Source organism: Suncus etruscus, chromosome 12 (genome assembly GCF_024139225.1).
Source record: "Suncus etruscus isolate mSunEtr1 chromosome 12, mSunEtr1.pri.cur, whole genome shotgun sequence".
Taxonomy (NCBI): domain Eukaryota; kingdom Metazoa; phylum Chordata; class Mammalia; order Eulipotyphla; family Soricidae; genus Suncus; species Suncus etruscus.
In genome coordinates this window covers 67,181,916-67,200,883 of record NC_064859.1, presented here as the reverse complement: position 1 = coordinate 67,200,883, position 18,968 = coordinate 67,181,916, and the positions used below count along the sequence as shown (strand labels likewise).

Below are 18,968 nucleotides of genomic sequence, written 5' to 3'. Positions count from 1 at the left end.
TTTGGAAAGGGCACTTTGGGCCACATCCAGCTGTGCTGAGACCTGATTTCTATCTCTGTACAGAGGTTACATTTGGCAGAATTGGGGGACCACATGTGGTAGCCAAGTCAAACCCAGGTTGTTGGTACATGCAATGCAAGACCCTTATCCACTGTACTATCTCTCTGGTCTCTAATGTATTTCTTTATATTGAAGTGACATTATATCATAGTAGTATGGAAATTTTATGTGTAAATCATTGAAAATCTACATATGTATTTATCATCTAACATTTCCTACCAAAGGACCAATCTTTCACTACTTAATTACCCCTTCATCTTTGTTTACCTATTTCCCTTTTTCTTCTGACAACCACTAATAGGTCTTATATTCCATTTTAGCCTAGATTTTTATACCTCATTTTTTATTTAGTTTATATGATAATTTTTTCCTCTATGAACCACAGAGTGGAATTACATGGTATTAGCCTTTCATCTGGCATTTCTATAAGCATGATAAATACCAGGCCAGTGATTTATAACTTTTCACATTGCTGCTTGGTCCATACATGTTGCTGAAATAACAGGATTTTACCATTTTTTATAGCTGAGTACTATTTTTTATAGCATTTCATAATATAAAATATATTTCATTATATATACATATATCAGAACTCAACTTTGTTATTCACTTAACTTGTTTTTTTTTAGTTATTGAAAATAATGATTCAATAATTTGGAAGTTCACATATCTCTTCCAATTAGTGTTCCTTTAATTTGATGATAAATACCAAGAAATATCATAAATGGATTGGTGAACCTACATACTTCTAAATCTCTTCCCTAACTTATATTACCACCAATTCTGCCTCATGTCTCTCTTCCCTCCACATCAATAGCAATTATTAATATGTCATGGTTTTAGGATATCAAGTACTCTGACAAATAAAAACTACCTTTATTTAAAAAGTACTGTATCTCTAAGTGGATTATAGAGGGTTCCTCAAGTGGATTCTAGAGTGTGACTGAATATAAAACTTCCATAGAAGTAAGGAGAGTAGCCCACACAGAGGGAAACATTGTCAAGGGGAGAGAGAAGACTCCACTAACACTTCTTTCCTCTCTTTCTGGCAGAGAAGTTCACAAAGAAGCCAAGGCCACTAAGCTGCCATCTAAATACGTGTCCATCCACGCTGATATTTGAAGAGTCACAGAGTGTGGTATGTCAATAAAAATGGCCCTGGGAACTTGTGTTGGGACTGCAAGGAATATTGCCTAAAATATTAGTAGGACTTGTAATGCAGTGACCTCTAACATCAAATTTTACCAATTATAAAAGGCACTTTCTCTTTTTCTTTTTGAAAATTTTCTGTGGCTATTTTATTGTCTCTGGGTATTATTACCGTATTTTCTTTTATTTTTACTAAATCCCACAGATGATTCTGTGTCTACCACTTATTTTTTAATATTTTATAGTTAAATGCTTCAACTTCATTTTTAGTTGACTAAATATACACACATTAGACTGATAAAGTAACAATAGCTTTATACTATATCTTTTCATCGTTAATAATATTTTACAATCTGGAGATGGAGATATAGTATAAATTTACCCTTACCTTATATGTGATCTAAAATGGCTTAATCCTGATGTTGAATATGGTTCCCCAAATATGCCAGGATCTAACCCTAATTAGAAGCCAGGCATAAGACATGAGAACTCTGGGTATGAAAAGGAAAAAAAAATAAGGCATTTTATGTAAACTAAAAATTTTGGAAACAAAGCAAATTAAATTAAGGGCACTAAAATGTTTTTTCTACTTCTAAGGATTGTTCTTAGTTTATTTATTTGATTCCCATTATTTATATGGTGCCTTTTAGATTTCTGAATGATGATTTTCAGGATCTTTCAATGGAACCTTATACAGACCTTTAAAGGCCACTCATTGTTGGCAATACCTAAATAAAGGTCTAAGTATAAGTTGTATAATCAGGTGTTCCTAATGTCTTGTGATAAGTGTGTGAAAGACCAGAGGGAGAGACTTTTTTAAATTTATTCTTTTTTTCTGATATTACTCTTAATTAATTGATTTACATATGAAGAGAAAAATGGTTGCTCCCAAGTTTTAATGTGTATATATATATATATATATGTGTGTGTGTGTGTGTGTGTGTGTGTGTGTGTGTGTGTGTGTGTGTGTGTGTGTGTGTGTGTTGAGCTTGTAATAATTTCTGACTCTTAGCTTTTGAGTCCTCACTATACTAATTTTGAAGAGTCATTTCTACTTGCTTTAGACAGGAGACATCAGAAAAAGTGGAACAGCCAATCAAGATCGCACACATTTCATAGAATTCACTTCAAATTCCATATAATTGATGCTTACTTTTGTCATTTCTAGACTAATCGTGAGCAGGTGTAATAGAAAATCACTACTAATTAATAAGAGTATAACAATAATATTACTGATTAATAAGAATATAAAATAATACTATTATGTACAATACTCACATAACTCTTCTTATTTTTTGAGGGGTGATATCTTGGGTAGTGATCAAGTGGGCCAAAGCCAACCTTGCAAATTTGTGGTCAACTACAATGATAGTTCAATGCTAAGGAAAAAGGATGTACTGGAGCCAGGAACCTGTGTTTCCAGGCCAACAACTACCTGGGCTAGCTTGATTGTGCCCTGGGCTAGCTTGATTGTGCTAGGAGACATCAGAGCTCACACCCAGTGATGCTTGACATTCTCCAGGTTTGCTCCCAGTGGGCCATTTAATAGAAAGGATCAAGCCATGCTTATCATACCTCTCTAGTTCCCTGGCATACACTCAATTCACAATATTCCATTGTCCTCAATTCCATAAAACTTGTGGAAAATAAACCAATTAGAACCAATAGTCTTAATTTACTACACATATGTTATTAAAAATTATCACATTCAAAACGTTAAGTATTTATCTTTTCCTGGCCAAATTTTCTTCACTTTACCATCTGAATGCCGTCATTTTCATGAATATAAAATTTTTAAATATTTAAATTAATTTCTTGACATAATAGCATATTCCTATTATATAACAACAAGATATTCCAAGAGGACATAGTACAATATGCCTGCATTTCATGCATGAGCCCTGATTGAATGACTTCATTGCATACGGTCCCTTGTCCCTGACAGGAGTGACTATTGAGCACAGAGTCAGGAGTAAGCACATAATACCAAAAGGTTTGGGTTCAAATCCTCACTAATAATAAATAAATAAATTATGATATTATAACAAATATACAGATCTAGATTTTAATAAAACAAAAAATATAAAAATTTATGTTTAAAATTTTACCATTGTTTATTTGCACATATAAGTTTGAAAATATGTGGATACTAACTACATATTTTATTATTTATTGCTGTTTATTTATCTTTTAATATTATATATATCATTATATCAATAAATAATTATTCATAGTATCAAATTTATGGTAGATAACAATATTAGCTTATATATTATTAATGCTCTATCTTAATTTTATTATTTGACGTTTAAATTTTTATTTTATAAAATGAATCTTTTTGTTTGTTTGGTTTGGACCCACACCTGGCAGCACTCTAGGGTTACTCCTGGCTCTCTGCTCAGAAATCGCTCCTGGTGGGCACGGGACTATATGGGATTCTGGGATTCGAACCCACCACTTGCAAGGCAAATGCCCTAACACTATGCTATCTCTCTGGCCCCTATAAAAAGGATCTTAATCCCAATCTTTTACCTATTTTTTTTACTTGTTCTCCTTTTTTGTGTTTTAGGGCCACACTCACCAGTGCTCAGGGGACCAAGGAATGCTGGAGCTTAAAACCATGTCAGTTGCATGTAAATCGAGTGTCTTGCTCTCTGTTTGGTTGCTCTGGTTACATACCTAAAATGTTTTACATTTTCATTTGTTCCCTTAAAATACATTTGTTGTACAATGTTTCGGTTAAAGGAGTATTTTTTCAAATTTTTGAGAATATTTTTTCAGAATTTCCTACAATCCTTCATTTATTATATGGCATATCGTGCAGACAATATGCATTTGGATGGTCCTCAGGGTATACATAATATATATTTATATATAAATTTATAAAAATTGTTACATATAACAATTTTTTTTATAAATTTAGCTTTAAGAAATGTTAATTTAGTGGAATGAGGTCAAAAGGCTTGATGATTATTTCAATATATACTTTAAATTCCTAAGAACAAGAACTGGGGCCAGAAAGATAGCACAATGGTAGGGCATTTGCATTGTACACATTGAATCCAGGACAGATGGTGTTTAGAATTCCAGCATCCCAGATGGGCCCCTAAACCTGCCAGGAGAGATTTCTGAGCGTAGAGCCAAGAGTAACCCCTGAGCACGGTGAGTCTGAACCCAAAACCAAAAAAAATGAACTCCTAAGAATTCATTTCAAAAATCCTACTGCTTTTATTTTCTTGCTAATATAATAATGTGTGGAAGTTACATATTATCTCTATGTAACAGAGAGGACACAGCTTGGGCTTTTGAAACTCTCCCTTTAGTACGAGAATCTATACTTAAAGCAGGCATCATATACTATAGGAGACATTATAATAAATTTACTTTAAAATGTAATCTTATATTTGCCATTGAGTACAGACCTGTAATATTTTGGGGGAGATGGTGTTAGTTACAAGGGTTCAGAACCACATGCTGGCTGTAAGTTTTTGAGCACTTAAGATTAAATAATACTACCTGAGTGAGACCAAAGAATGAAAAACACTCTCTTCTCATCCTGCGAATTCCAGTCCTATAGTTGAAATGTGGCTCAATGGTATAATTTAGACTTGCATACTGGGGACTCTAGGTTTCTGGTACTAAAACAAAAAAATCCTGTCTGGGTTCTCATACTATATATAGTGTATAAAGTGGTTAATAATGTGGGTGGGATGAATGTTAATATCGAACTCATAATTGTTATTAATAACCAAAAATGAATACTTTAAGATGCATGGCCAATAGAGAAAAATGTATTACATTTATTATACTGTCTGTAAAGTAATATAATGTTTGTAAAGTATGTATACAGATAATTACATATATTATATATCTTTGCCCCACCAAAACCCAAAAGTGATCTTTTCATAATTTTCTTATATATTTCCAGGATTAGATAAAATACAAGTCATAATGATAGTTATTATATTGCTGTGTTATGTTAGTGAGTCCAATGCTTATACCTGGGGATCATAGTACCATTTCATAATATTTTTTATATTAGTCCTTTAGAGATAAAGTCAGTTTAACTCAATATAATTTAAGGATATATTTTCAAAAAGGATCTACTCTGTTCAGAAATTGGTCCAAATATTTTGTATTTATATTGATTTCATCTGAGAATATATTAGACCTATAATTTCCTAAGTATAGAAGATAATTCATTCAAGGAAGTTGAGATATAATACAGCCATGTTAAAAACATACAAATTCATACATTTTTTTTTCTCAATGCTTAACCCTAATCAAGGGTAGGTTGGAGATATTCCCCTAATTGGCTGTGAAGATATAAGTACCTCTTCTTCATTTTTGCACTGACCATAACACATTTTGTAGATAGAAAAGAGTCTTTTGCCCCAATATCTCAATTCATCATGGTGTGTGAATTTGAAATCACAGAAAATCATAAAATATAAATAGGAGCTTCTATAGTGTTTATACTACATCTACTTATTTAAACCTTGGTTGCTTATCTATAATACAAGAGTACTATCCAAATAGCAGAGGTGCTGGCTCTTGCAGGGGCGTTTTATTGTTAGGTGATGTAACTTTATATTACAAACTCTTAGGCTTTTCGGGTTAGGGTTTGTTTTCTGAAAGCTTCTTCTCACAAGTACTGCATGCATGTGGTTATCATCCTGGGAACTGCTTTGGAAAGAATATTGCACATGTACTGCCTTGTTGACATATGTTCACTGACTTTATCACTCAATTCAAGGCCAGAAATATTGTCACCCCCATTTAAAATAAGTAAAATAATAAAATAAAATAAATAATAGAAAACAAAAGAAAGTAAAATAAAAGAAAGTAGAGGCAAAGTATACTCAAGGGCAAGTCAGAATTAAAACCTCATTAGATGTCTGAGTCCAAATTCCCAACCTTTTCTTTGAGAGGTGGAGAGCTACATGGGGTTTACTCCTAGCTTTGAGCTTAGAAATCACTTCTAATTGTGCTAATGTTGTCAGCCACGTTCTCTTCTTACCTTTGTATGCTTCATGGAATTGGTGGGGGAGGAGGGGAGAGCATGAGGAAGCAGGGTTAAAGGGTTGAAGACTTAACAATTTATACTCTAAAATATTTCTCTATATTTATCTTTGCTAGCAAGGTAACTTTGAGGTTTAAAATATAGAAAGGGCACCCCAAAAATGCCATTCCACCATTCCGTAATTATTGTGCACTCTATCTTACGTAAAGATAGTATATGCTTGAATTCCTCCTTATGTAGAGAGAAACTTCATAGGAAATGCAATATGTTCTGTTTAGTTAATCAATGGGCTTAGTTGACTAATGTTATCCTACTTTTATTTTTGTATATTCTGACTCATTATATTATTAAACATGTCTCAATTTTATAGTCTTTTCACTGCTTTTTAAAATATTTTCATTTTAATATTGTTTCAGAAGTTATAGCAATGTTAAAATGTATGGCATTAATCTAAACAAACTTACTACACCCTACTGACACCTGAATGCCACAAGCCGCCATTGTCTTTAGGTCTCTTCTAGTCTGGTTTATTCCCCCATCTCTACCCCCTCCTTTGTTTATTTGTCCCCCACCCACCTTTGTGTTTCCCTACCCCTGTACCTGTTTGGTTCCACATTATAATGCCAAGGGTTTGTGATAATTTAGTACTGTCTAATTTCTTATTTTTGTTCCATATTCCACAAATGAGTGATATAACCCTGTATTTAACATTCTACATTTCACACACCTCTGATGATACATGCCAATTTCATATATGTTGTAGTAACCTATATCCAGTTTATAATTTCTTATAGCTGCATAGTATTCCGTTGCATATATGAACCACAGTTCTTGGTCATCAAAAGTGAGGCATGTGGATAGTATCTATATTCCAATATTTTTCTAGCTCTTGTATCTTACCTCATTCAAAATTCACATAATTATACCACTCTTAAGTTTTATTTTACTTCCATTTTTATTTTTGAATTTATGCTACCTGCTTGTCTCTGATTCTTTAATATGAGTAGAACCTATTAATATTGTTTTGTTCTAACACTTTGTGGTTAATAATTTCCAAATAGAAGAGGTAAGTTAAAGGAAATGCCAGTGGCCTATGCCCATAATATGGCAGCTTGAATATATAAATTGAAATCCTGTGTTAAACACATGTATTTATTTTAATTTGGGGCCACACATGGCAGTCTCAGAGATTTCTGCTGAATCTACACTTCAAAATTATTCCTAGTGGTGCTAAGGGTACCACATGGGCTTCCAGGGATTGAACCTGGGTCAGCTACATGAATAACAAATGCCTTTTTGCTTTACTATTGATCTGGTATTGCACATTTTAAATGAAGGAGGTCTTGTTTAAGGATCTTCCAAACATCTCCCAGAGTAACCTTATGTACAGAGCCTCAAATAATCCCAGAACACCATTACTTTTGTCACATAAACAAACAGACAAACAAACAGACAAACAACAGGACAGAATCCCACCCAGGAGATATTTTTCTTTTATGTTATGAATTGTATTGAAATAGCTAAGGTAGGAGACAACAGCTGATAAGGGATTAATTGGGGAAAGCAGAGAGAGGAAGTCTAAAACCTTGAGTCCTGGTGAAAAATTGTAAACGATGTTCCCAAAGGTACACGAAATTCCTGGTAGGCTATGGCAAATCAAGGATGCCCTTCCATACCGGAAAAATCCTAAATTGTCATAGTTTTCTTTTGATTTGATCTGTCAGATTTAGGATGATGTGACACTTTATTAAAGTTCTTCCTCCTTCTCAGTTTTATCTCTTTATATGAAATAGAAAGTAATAATATGGACCCAAAAATATATTCCACTGACTAAAGACTGGAACTGTATACTAGAATTTTAAGCACCAACTATTTAAAATATTGACTATGTAACAATAGGAATTATTGATAAACTTTAGGTATGTAAATAATAATATGACTGCTAAAATAAAGATATTTCACTTTATAGATGCATAATGAAACACTTCCAGGTAAACAGATTTCTAGAATTTCAGAAATCTGGTTATAGTTTGACATTATTATTATATTAGTGAAATCACGCTGTGCTGACTGAGGTATAAATGGGTTTCTTATAGGCATCTGTCATCTTTTGAATATGTTTCTTTTCCATATCAAAATGTTTCAGTGGGAGAGAAGTTGAATAAAATTGTAATTATAGGGGCCATAGAGGTGGCGCTAGAGGTAAGGTGTCTGCCTGCCAGCGCTAGCCTAAGACGGACCGCGGTTAGATCCCCCTGTGTCCCATATGGTCCCTCCAAGCCAGGAGTGACTTCTGAGCGCATAGCCAGGAGTAACCCCTGAGCGTCAAACGGGTATGGCCCAAAAACCATAAAAAAAAATTATAGAGGCATTCTCTAGTATTAGACTTGAGGGATAAATCCAAGTTAGTACTTTGATAAAGCTGGGATAAATTTCTCTGTATAACTCAGTTTTTTTGTAAGTAGCTTGTAACATCCTAGAACTTATTGACTATTATGGACTGTTTCATATAGTATGTAGTATGAATTATGGATGATAAACACATATTAGTGCCTCATGCATAGCAATGTCCTATGTGGCCACTGGTCTTTATGCTAATAGGGGTGAAATTTCTTTGCTTATTTACAACTGAATTTTCTCAGATATTACTAAAAGTAAATATAAACTTAATTTATATAGAAAAGTATTTGAGTTAATAACTATTTTATATTTAAAAGCTGAAAGCAGAATTAACTTATAATAATTAGTGACTTTTCTATGACTTGAGACACTAAATGCATTTTACATGTATTTAAAAATTATGTTAAAATGGGCTTTTAAAACTTGTTAGGGATATATACATATATTTTTGGGTTATTTTGGGGGGGCACACCAGGTGACGCTCAGGGGTTACTCCTGGCTATGCGCTCAGAAGTTGCTCTTGGCTTGGGGGACCATATGGGACACCGGGGGGATCGAAACGCAGTCCGTCCTAGGCTAGCGCTGGCAAGGCAGACACCTTACCTCTAGCACTACCATGCCGGCCAGAGGGATATATTTTTTATTTTAAAGTAGGATAGAACACAGATTGGATAATTTAACCACAATACTATGCCTGAAGTATTTAATTGATTTTCTATATTACAAAGTGTAAATAACTTTTACTTTTTTTATAAAAAAAATTGTCAAACAGCCCCCTGTATCATTATAACATTACATTCAACTGGCTATAACTGTATAATTAATCTTATGATGGATCTATTTTATATTATATAAATCTTAGAGCTAATTAAAAAGAATCAGTCTTGGTAGTTTGGAAGGATACACATTGAAGGGAGCACCTCTCAAGCAATTCTCAGGGTCCTAGGGACAATTCCTTGCAATTATCTTTTCAGAAACAATGTAGTACTAGGGATTAAGCTGGGGGGTCTTGAGCATACACAATATATGTTACCATCCTTTGAGCTATTTCCTTGACTTGCATTGAGAATTTTGATAATTATATCTTCCAAAGAATTCATGTATTATAATAAAATTAAGTCTTTAGGAATGCTGAAGCACATAAAATAGTGGCTAGCCATTATTTACCCATTCTGCCTCTCCCACCAGACTCTTTTGTGAGAGATCTGTTTTCTCTTCTACTTCAAATTTGGTGTTCTCTGTTCAACCTTCAAGAACACAGTCATCAGTGCAATTGATGGTGACAAAAGAGATTCACAAAGATTACCTTGGAGCAAGTAGCTTGTGTGATTCAGGTATGAAAGAATAAATGGAAGAGCAAAAGAATGGATCCCACATTCTGTTGACTAATCTAACAGATGAGATAAACATTACTAGTGAATATTTGTCACTATAAATGTGCATCAGAGATGTTTATGAATGGGGTGTTAATTTTGATTGATAGAGATAGAACTTGGAAGGAAAGCACTTGAAATTTGGTATTTATTGGAAAGAAGAGATTAACAGAAAAAATATGAAGTGGTAATAACTACCTTATAGGAATGCATCACATGTCAGTTTAAATTAATTGAAAATTGGTTTTAAATTTTGCCTCCCTAAACTTCTTTTCTGTGGCTCAATAACTTACACTGACACTAAAATTCTCAAACAGAAAGATGTCAAGACAAGTGTGAGGAAATGGAAGTTAATAACACAGGGACAACGTGAAATTTGCTTAATTTGTTCTTCAATATTCCATTTATCAAATTTTTAACTTTATTTTTACTTTATTATTTATTTATTTATTGTTTTTTTGGTCACATCCGGCAGCGTTCAGGGGTTACCCCTGGCTTTATTCTCAGAAATCGCTTGTGGCAGGTTTGAGGGACCATATGGGATGCCAGCATTTGAACCACCATCCTTCTGCATGCAAGGCAAATGCCCTACCTCCATACTATCTCTCCAGCCCCCATTTCCCAGGTTTTTTTAAATTTTTCCTGTATAATTGCAAAAGGACTTTTTAAATTAGTAAATGTGTTCATAAAAATTTTGAAGCTGCCTGATATGTCTGCCAATAACAAATTCTGAGAGGAAAAATAGAGAAACCAATAACAGATAATACAATGGAAACACAGTGGCACTTGACCAGTTAGTTATCAGGCAAGTGGAATACAGCTTCCTTTGCCCAGGTGCAACACCCCTAAAGTTTCTGTCTGATTGTGAAGATGAGAATATACTCATGTGGCTTAATAACAAAGTGACCACACTTTTCTAACTTCAATAGCATTTTTTAATAAACACACATGTATATTCTTTATAAAGGAAGCCTGAATCATTTTGTCTCACTTTAACATAGGGACACTGCTGTGTGTGATTATTAGCATAGGTTTTTGGGTACTTGTATTTCATAAACAGACATGGAAGATAAATAGCCCAGCTCAGGATTACAGAAACTACATGTCCATAGTGAACTAAAAATGAGAGAAAGTGAGTGAGAATGGGGGTAATATAAAATGATGCTTCTTTTATAAAGAGCAGTCTAGGTTTACTCAGAAATAGCAATAAGACAGTATCACCTTCAAAAAGGACCAAGAGGCATAGTATGAAGAATGCCCTAGTGCATGAAGATGATTAATGCAGCTCATTGACTGAGATGAGGGTATAAAGAACATTTTTTCATGCTAAATTGTTTGGAGGTTATCTCACAGGCAACAGGGAAGCACATTAAGTGTGTAGGTATAGAACACTCATGAAATAAAGAAGGTCAAGTGGATCATATTGATAAAGAGGAGAAGACCTCTCATAAAGTCCATTTTACAAACATAGTATGGCAGGAATCATGCTGGCTCAGGGGTCTGAGTCCAGCCTGCCAGCATTGTGACCACAAGGTAGCCATTTATCGTCTGTGGACTTTATTTCCCTCGTGTAAATAACTGCATGGTATCCTTTGATGAGACTAAATCCCAGAGCACATGAGAATTGGCATGAAAACTATTTGACAGGACTTAGTCCTATGGTGTTGAAATTATGTCCTATTCAATGCGATGGAAATAAATGAACATTATTCAGTCAACACTTGAATATGGGACTCCTATTCACTAGGTCCTCTCCATTTATTTTATTTCCAGAAAATATAGTTTACCTTTATATATCTACTCTGTGACAGTCATGTATGTATATATTTCAGAGAAATGAAATACATGAATATCACACACATTCATGCCCACTTATAACACATATATGTGCATCTACAACCTCACATATATCTGCACGTATGTACTAATTTCACACAAAAATATGCAAAATTCAAGTATATGTTATATAATTGACTTACATTAACACATATGTATGTTTGAATCTGTATACAACATATGTACACACCCACAAATGCACATGTGTCATTACATATATAACACACAATGCAAGAAAAAACACATGCATACATTTTGAAAATTTTATTTTCAAATGTGTTTACCCACTAAAACTTGAATCAATTTTCAAGGACTTGTTCAAATAATCATTTGGGTTTACACTACTCTCCACTGGACTCCATTACCCACTCTGCCGAGAGCACATATTGCCCAAATTTTTATTCATCGCACACTTTTGTACTCAGTTGTAGTATAGAGCTTATTTATTCTAGCCTTTGTTTCTTTCCATGATTCCTGTACACTGAGAGAAAAGAGTATGGAAAACACCTCTGTAATTGGAGGTCCCAGATATTTGTTAGAATCAACCCAAATTCAGATAAGTATTCAGGCTTAAGTCTAATATCCTATACACACAGACTAACTGTGTGTGGGGTTCACCAATCACTCTGTACTTCCAAGACATATTTTAGGAATCTGTGCAATGGACTGGAAGCAAACATTTGCCATAATAAAATTTAATATTATTGAATACATTGTATGTTGTAATTTTCTATGTGCTATTAATATTTAGTATGTATTTAAGAATGCTTTGGTCATACTAGTTTCTTGTTTCTTTCTCTCTTTCTCTCTTCTTTTTTTCTTCTTTCTTTCTCTCTCATTCCTTTCTTTCTTTCTTTCTTTCTTCTTTCTCTCTTCTTTTTCTTTCTCTCTTTCTCTCTTTCTTTCTTTCTCTCTTTCTTTTTTCTCTCTCTTTCTTTCTTTCTATCTTTCTTTCTTTCTTTCTCTCTCTCTTTCTTTCTTTCTTTCTTTCTTTCTTTCTTTCTTTCTTTCTTTCTTTCTTTCTTTCTTCCTTCCTTCCTTCCTTCCTTCTTTCTTTTCCTTCCTTCTTCCTTCTTTTTCTTTCTTTCTTTTCTTTCTTTCTTTCTTTCTTTCTTTCTTTCTTTCTTTCTTTCTTTCTTTCTTTCTTTCTTTCTTTCTTTCTTTCTTTCTTTCTTTCTTTTCTTTTTTGCACCACAACCCTATGATGCTCAGGGGTTACTCCTGACTATGTGCTCAGAAATTGTTCCTGGCTTGGGGGACCATATGGGACGCCAGGGGATCGAATCAAGGTCCATCCTGGATTGGCCGTATGCAAGGCTAATGCCCTACTTCTGTGCTATCGCTCTGGCCCCTAATTCCTTGTTTCTGACATTACTTCTTTTAGCCTCAGAAATTAGTTTAGAAAATAATTAAGACCTAATATCCTATACTGTAAATACAGTGTTAGATTATTGAAAATAGAGAAACTAAAAGTATTCATATATTTAGGATGATTATTACTGTTATTTCTTTCCTCATCATATTAAATTTAATATGAAAAATTAAAATATAAAAATTAAGATGTGTGTTGTAAATAGATCACACATGTACATTATGAATAAATACACCACCCTTCATCCTTTCTATCCTACCTCTCACTTTCTTTTTCCATTTTCCTTTATACAAAAATAATGTGTATATATATTTGAGGATCAGTTCTTTTCGCTTATTTCACAAATTATTTGGCCTTTATACCACATTATTTTCATTTTAATGAGAGAGCAAAAGGTTCAAGTACCAAAAAGAACATGAATACTAATGTTCACCCACAGTGATATTCTTGTAGGAGGATGAAAAAGCAACACTTTACATAACTCCCTCACTTCCCTATATTCATAGAGCAATAACAGCAATTGTCGTTGCTGATGTTTTATATTCTTATAACCCAGTTCACTTAGTAATATTTAAAACTTTTAGCAAACTATAGTTGATAGTTTGGTGCTATCCACTGAATACCCTTGCCCTTACCTAGAGCAGATACAGGATGATGACTACAGGTTGTGCTTATGGCCATAATATTATTACTCCTGAAGTTGGGTCCAGATCTCTCCTGTTAGGAAAAATATTGATCCTTTGGGAGATTATGTTCTGGGGAAGATGAAATCTTACCTAATCACATTTTACCTTTATGGAAAGATATATTTAAAAATATAAAAAAATAAAAAAGATTAGGGACTGAATAGTACAGCGGTAGGGTGTTTGCCTTGCACGTGGCTGACCCAGGACTGACCTGAGTTTGATCCCCAGACATCCATATTGTCCCCCCAAGCAAGGAGTAATTTCTGAGTACATAGCTAGTTGTAATCCCTGAGCATTACCTGTGTGGCCCCAAAATTAAAAAAAGTAAAGTAAAATAAAAAATTAAATTTAAACACTGCAGGAATATAATGATATTGGGAGGTATGGATTTAGAAAGAGGAGGATCTTGATGTGCCCTGGAGAAAGTAGGTAGAGAACTGATACCTCTGAGCTCAGATGTTTGTCATGTATAAAACACCCTTTACCAGTGCCTTCTTCCAGTGACCCATTGCCTCCTATCCTAGCCTACTATTAGATCTCATCTCCTCTTCCAGGGTAATATTCTTTCTAAAGAGAAGTTCTCAATTTCTCTTGTCTTTGGTATTTTTACTATGATTCTCTGTATCGCTCAAATAAGGGAGATTATTCTATACTTTTACATTTAATTATTTTAATTAAACATTACTATAATTAATATATTTACAATAGTGTTAATAGTTATGGGACCAATTTTAAAAATATTTGATTGTTAGGCTAAGCATTAAATCTTGCCAGATGACCAAAATTTAGAGTTACTTGTGACTACTGAAAGCAGAGGTATCACTTGATATCTCCTGACTAACTCTGTCCAATATCTATTGTCATTTTCAGACAAAACAGTTAGATATAATTCAATTGAGAAATAAGATATAAGTAAAGAAAGAAAGAACCAGTGATAACAGTGATCTAACCTGCCTTGTTATAAAGCAGTTACATCCATGATCTTACTTAATCTTCACAACTGTTAAGAATAATAATGACTTCTTTTTTTAGTAAGTGGGAGACAAAATGTTGTTACAGCGTCAAGGTGTGGTTTGTAGTCAGGACAAGGACATGAGTTCTTTGTCACACATTGAAATTCTGATACAAGGAAATAGAGAATGCTGGTTTAGAAACTTTGGTGGCCACTTGACAAAATGTAATATTCAATTCATGACTGTTTCTCCAAATGAATAATAACTATTATATTTCATAAATAGTTGCTCTAAGTAATTATGTTTTTCTTTTTTTTAAATATGAAGATGACATGATGGAGGTTTGGGATAGCTAAGAAAGCATGGAATCATGTGTCTTCATGAGCAGACCAAGTTCACTTTACCTAACAGGGCAGAGTTAATACTGTGTCCTAAGCCCCAGATCCTTTCTTAATGCTAATGAGAGACAGCAGTTTAAGAATATTCATGCAGCTTTTCTTTATCAAATCATACTCTATAGCACTATCAACCTATGACATTCTGTATGGGATAAAACAAAGAGTTCATCAAGTGTCATTTTTATTTTTTTTGAGTAACTTAGTTTTCTTCTTATCTGCATATCTATCTGCATAATCATTTTTCTTAGGTTAGTAATTAAATGAATGTGAATTCCCTAAACATACAATGTTTGATTTTGGACAAAGGTCTTTTGAAGTGTTGGAAAGGGAAGTCAGCCAGAGATCAACACCTGCCACAAGCCAACTTTAAGGCTGAGAACACACATCAATGAGTGCTTTATTACCAACTGGAAATTAATGGAAAGCATCCGCTGAAGCTTTTTCTAGTACAGCTTTCCAATTGAACTTGATTACCACTGCTTTTCATTTGTCAATCTATTATTCAATTGTAATTGCTCCCACTCTTTCCCCTAATTGTTTAGTGTTAGTGTAAAAAGCGAATTTTATATATTCTTGGCTATGTCTTAAGAAATAAAATGTTGGGAGCCAGCAACAGTTAGGGCATTTTTACCTTGTAAGTTTGTGACCCGGGTTCAATCTCTAGCATTCCACATGGTCTCCTGAGCCTGTCAGAAGTGATCTAAGCACAGAGCCAGGGTAAACCCTGAGTGCCACAGGGTGTGTTCCCTAAAAAAAAATTAAAGAAATAAAATGTATAAATAATTTTGGGAACTTTTTTAGTCCAGACCCTGTTGCGCGAAGGACTTACTTCTGCCTCTGTCCTCAGGAATAACTCCTGAAAGGGCTCAGGACTATTTAGGGTGCTGGGAAACAAATAAACTTATAAATAACTTTATGGACTCTGATTGGACTAAGTGTGATGAACTAGGCTTCAAATTAATCCACTTTATGCTGGAATCAAATTTTTCTCACCTATTTCCCCACTGCTTTTTATTTTTATCCACTCTTGTTCTCCCTCGTCATTTACATGAAAATTAAAATATATTCTATGTTACTTAAATATTTTATATTCTAAAATTTCTGAAAACTAAATATATACATATATTGAATGTAAATATTAATACAAGTTCACCAGGAGTAATTTCAGAGCAGAGAGCCAGAAGTAAACCCTCAGTGTATGCCAGCTCACCAAAAATAAGAAAAAAGAAAAAGAAAAAAGCAAACAAGAAAGCAAGCAAGAAAGCAAGCAAACAAGAAAGCAAGCAAGAAAGCAAGCAAGCAAGAAAGCAAGAAAATAGAAAGCAAGAAAGAAAGCAAGAAAATAGAAAGCAAGAAAGAAAGCAAGAAAATAGAAAGCAAGAAAGAAAGCAAGAAAATAGAAAGCAAGAAAATAGAAAGCAAGAAAATAGGAAGGAAGGAAGGAAGGAAGGAAGGAAGGAAGGAAGGAAGGAAGGAAGGAAGGAAGGAAGGAAGGAAGGAAGGAAGGAAGGAAGGAAGGAGGAAGGAAGGAAGGAAGGAAGGAAGGAAGGAAGAAGAATGAAAGAAAGAAAGAAGAAAGAAAGAAGAAAGAAAGAGAAGAAAGAAAAGAAAGAAGAGAGAGAGAGAGAGAGAGAAGAAAGAAAAGAAAGGAAGAAGAAAGAAAGAAAAGAAAGAAAGAAAGAAAGAGGAAGAAAGAAAGAAGAAAGAAGAAGAAAGAAAGAAAGAAAGAAAGAAAGAAAAAGAAAGAAAAGAAAGAAAAGAAGAAAGAAAGAAAGAAAGAAAGAAAGAAAGAAAAGAAAGAAAGAAAGAAAGAAAGAAAGAAAGAAAGAAAGAAAGAAAAAGAAAGAAAGAAAGAAAGAAAGAAAAGAAAGAAAGAAAGAAAGAAAGAAAGAAAGAAAGAAAAAGAAAGAAAGAAAGAAGAAGAAAGAAAGAAAAGAAAGAAAGAAAGAAAGAAAAAGAAGGAAAAATACTTTTAATCGAAGCCGGAGAGATAGCATGGAGTAACCCCTATGTTCAAAAAATTACAAAAATTACAAATTATAAAAATTTTTGTAATTACCATTAGCTACCCTCCAACCATTACCAATTATTAATGTTATTAAAAAGCTGAATCCTATGTAAATTTTGAGATAAATCTCTTGGAGCATGTTTGGTACTTTATCAACTCAAGGGAACTGAATAAAATGGAAGTTTAGACTCAATCTGAAGTCTCTTATTTGTTCTTTTTCCGTGTTAAAGACTATATTAGGAATGATAAACTATATAGTTTTTATGTTTTTAACTTTCATCTCTATAGCTAAATTTTAGACCCCCATTGATAGATGACATTTTTCCTGACACCCATATTTATTCCTTTTAGGATATTTCTATTTAGTTCCTGTGGAGACTTTGAATTCAACATATCTAAATTACACAGAAACTTGTTCCATCCATCTCATTGTTATATTTGGTCCCTAATTTTTTATTGTATCATTTTCTCCAGCCTAGCTATCATTATAGGGCCATAATATAGATCTATAGGTCTATAGCTATAGTTTCTCGAGCTATCATTTTAGGTCTTAGCTAAGAGAATATGAACTATGGAAAGTCATGACTCAGTGTTCTGAATCTTTACTCAACTTTTGTTTCCATGCATTTGAGACTTCTGGGAGGGATCATAGACACTTTTACCCCTACTGCTAATATCAATATAAAGGCTTCACCATGCACATCACCTGCACATCCCACTGGAAATACCCTGGAATGATTTTATTCTTGACTGAATTATTTTGTTGGAAATGATATTATATTTGAGAGAGGGAAGGTTCAAATATTGAAATTAAACTTTCCTATACTAGATTAAAGCATTAATGCAATGTGCTTTGTTGAATTGTGTGACTTCCTTTGGAATCCCTTTATTCATCTAAAATTAGTTTTAATGTTGATAATACTGTGAATATTGTCTGAGCACTGTTTGCAAGGACCTTAAAATGGTTTATGAAACATAAAGTTTGTGACGTCTAGACTTATCACAAAACAAGATAAAGTTGCATTAAACAGGAACCAAATCCAAGTCTCAGTGTGAGACTCATGTGAACCAAAGTCCTCATCCAGTTCACTGATGAATAACTCCCTGGACTTCAACACATGATCTCACTTCCTTTGATTTTTCATTTTACCCACCAATACTAGTCAAAGTCATACTAAGTGCCTTTCACTGATGTTCTTTCCTTTTATTTATAGCATTGTCTAAATCTAAATGCATTTATTTTTTCTAAGTATTATACATTGCTTTTCATAACTTAGTATTAATTTTAATGATACTTTACTATAACCCTGTTGTATAATGAAGGGACAAATCATATTTATTGTAGCTGTACAGCTCTGCAGAATCCATGAAATTTAATGGTGAGCTTTACATGTTAATTTTGGCTACCTAAAGTCATATAAAAACTCCCATTATATCTAGTGATGTTAACTCATCTGACTATATACAGATTATACTTCGTACTGACTAGAGACATTTACCTTGTTGAGAGCTATTAAATATATATTTGAGCCCACAAACTCTATCCAACTAAAATAATAAAAGCTCTTATATATACATTTTTCTTTACCTAGTTAAAGTACTAAGTGTTTCACTTATATAATTTTTCTTATCTCTAATTAACTTTAAAATAATAAATGCATTTGGGACTCTTGCTTTGCATGCCAACCAACCAACTTATGTTCCATCTTT

At 33.5% G+C, this 18,968-nt stretch overlaps 1 protein-coding gene across 11 annotated transcripts in view; it reads left to right on the top strand.

The window, feature by feature from the left end:
* Window positions 1–1,139: 1,139 nt before the first annotated feature.
* MYT1L (myelin transcription factor 1 like) overlaps window positions 1,140–18,968 on the top strand; it is a 476,191-nt gene continuing 458,362 nt past the window's right edge. For all 11 annotated transcript variants that reach the window (XM_049784897.1, XM_049784892.1, XM_049784887.1 and 8 more), the window contains exon 1: window positions 1,140–1,198. The gene's annotated coding sequence lies outside the window, so the exon portion shown is untranslated. The remainder of the gene's footprint in view (window positions 1,199–18,968) is intronic.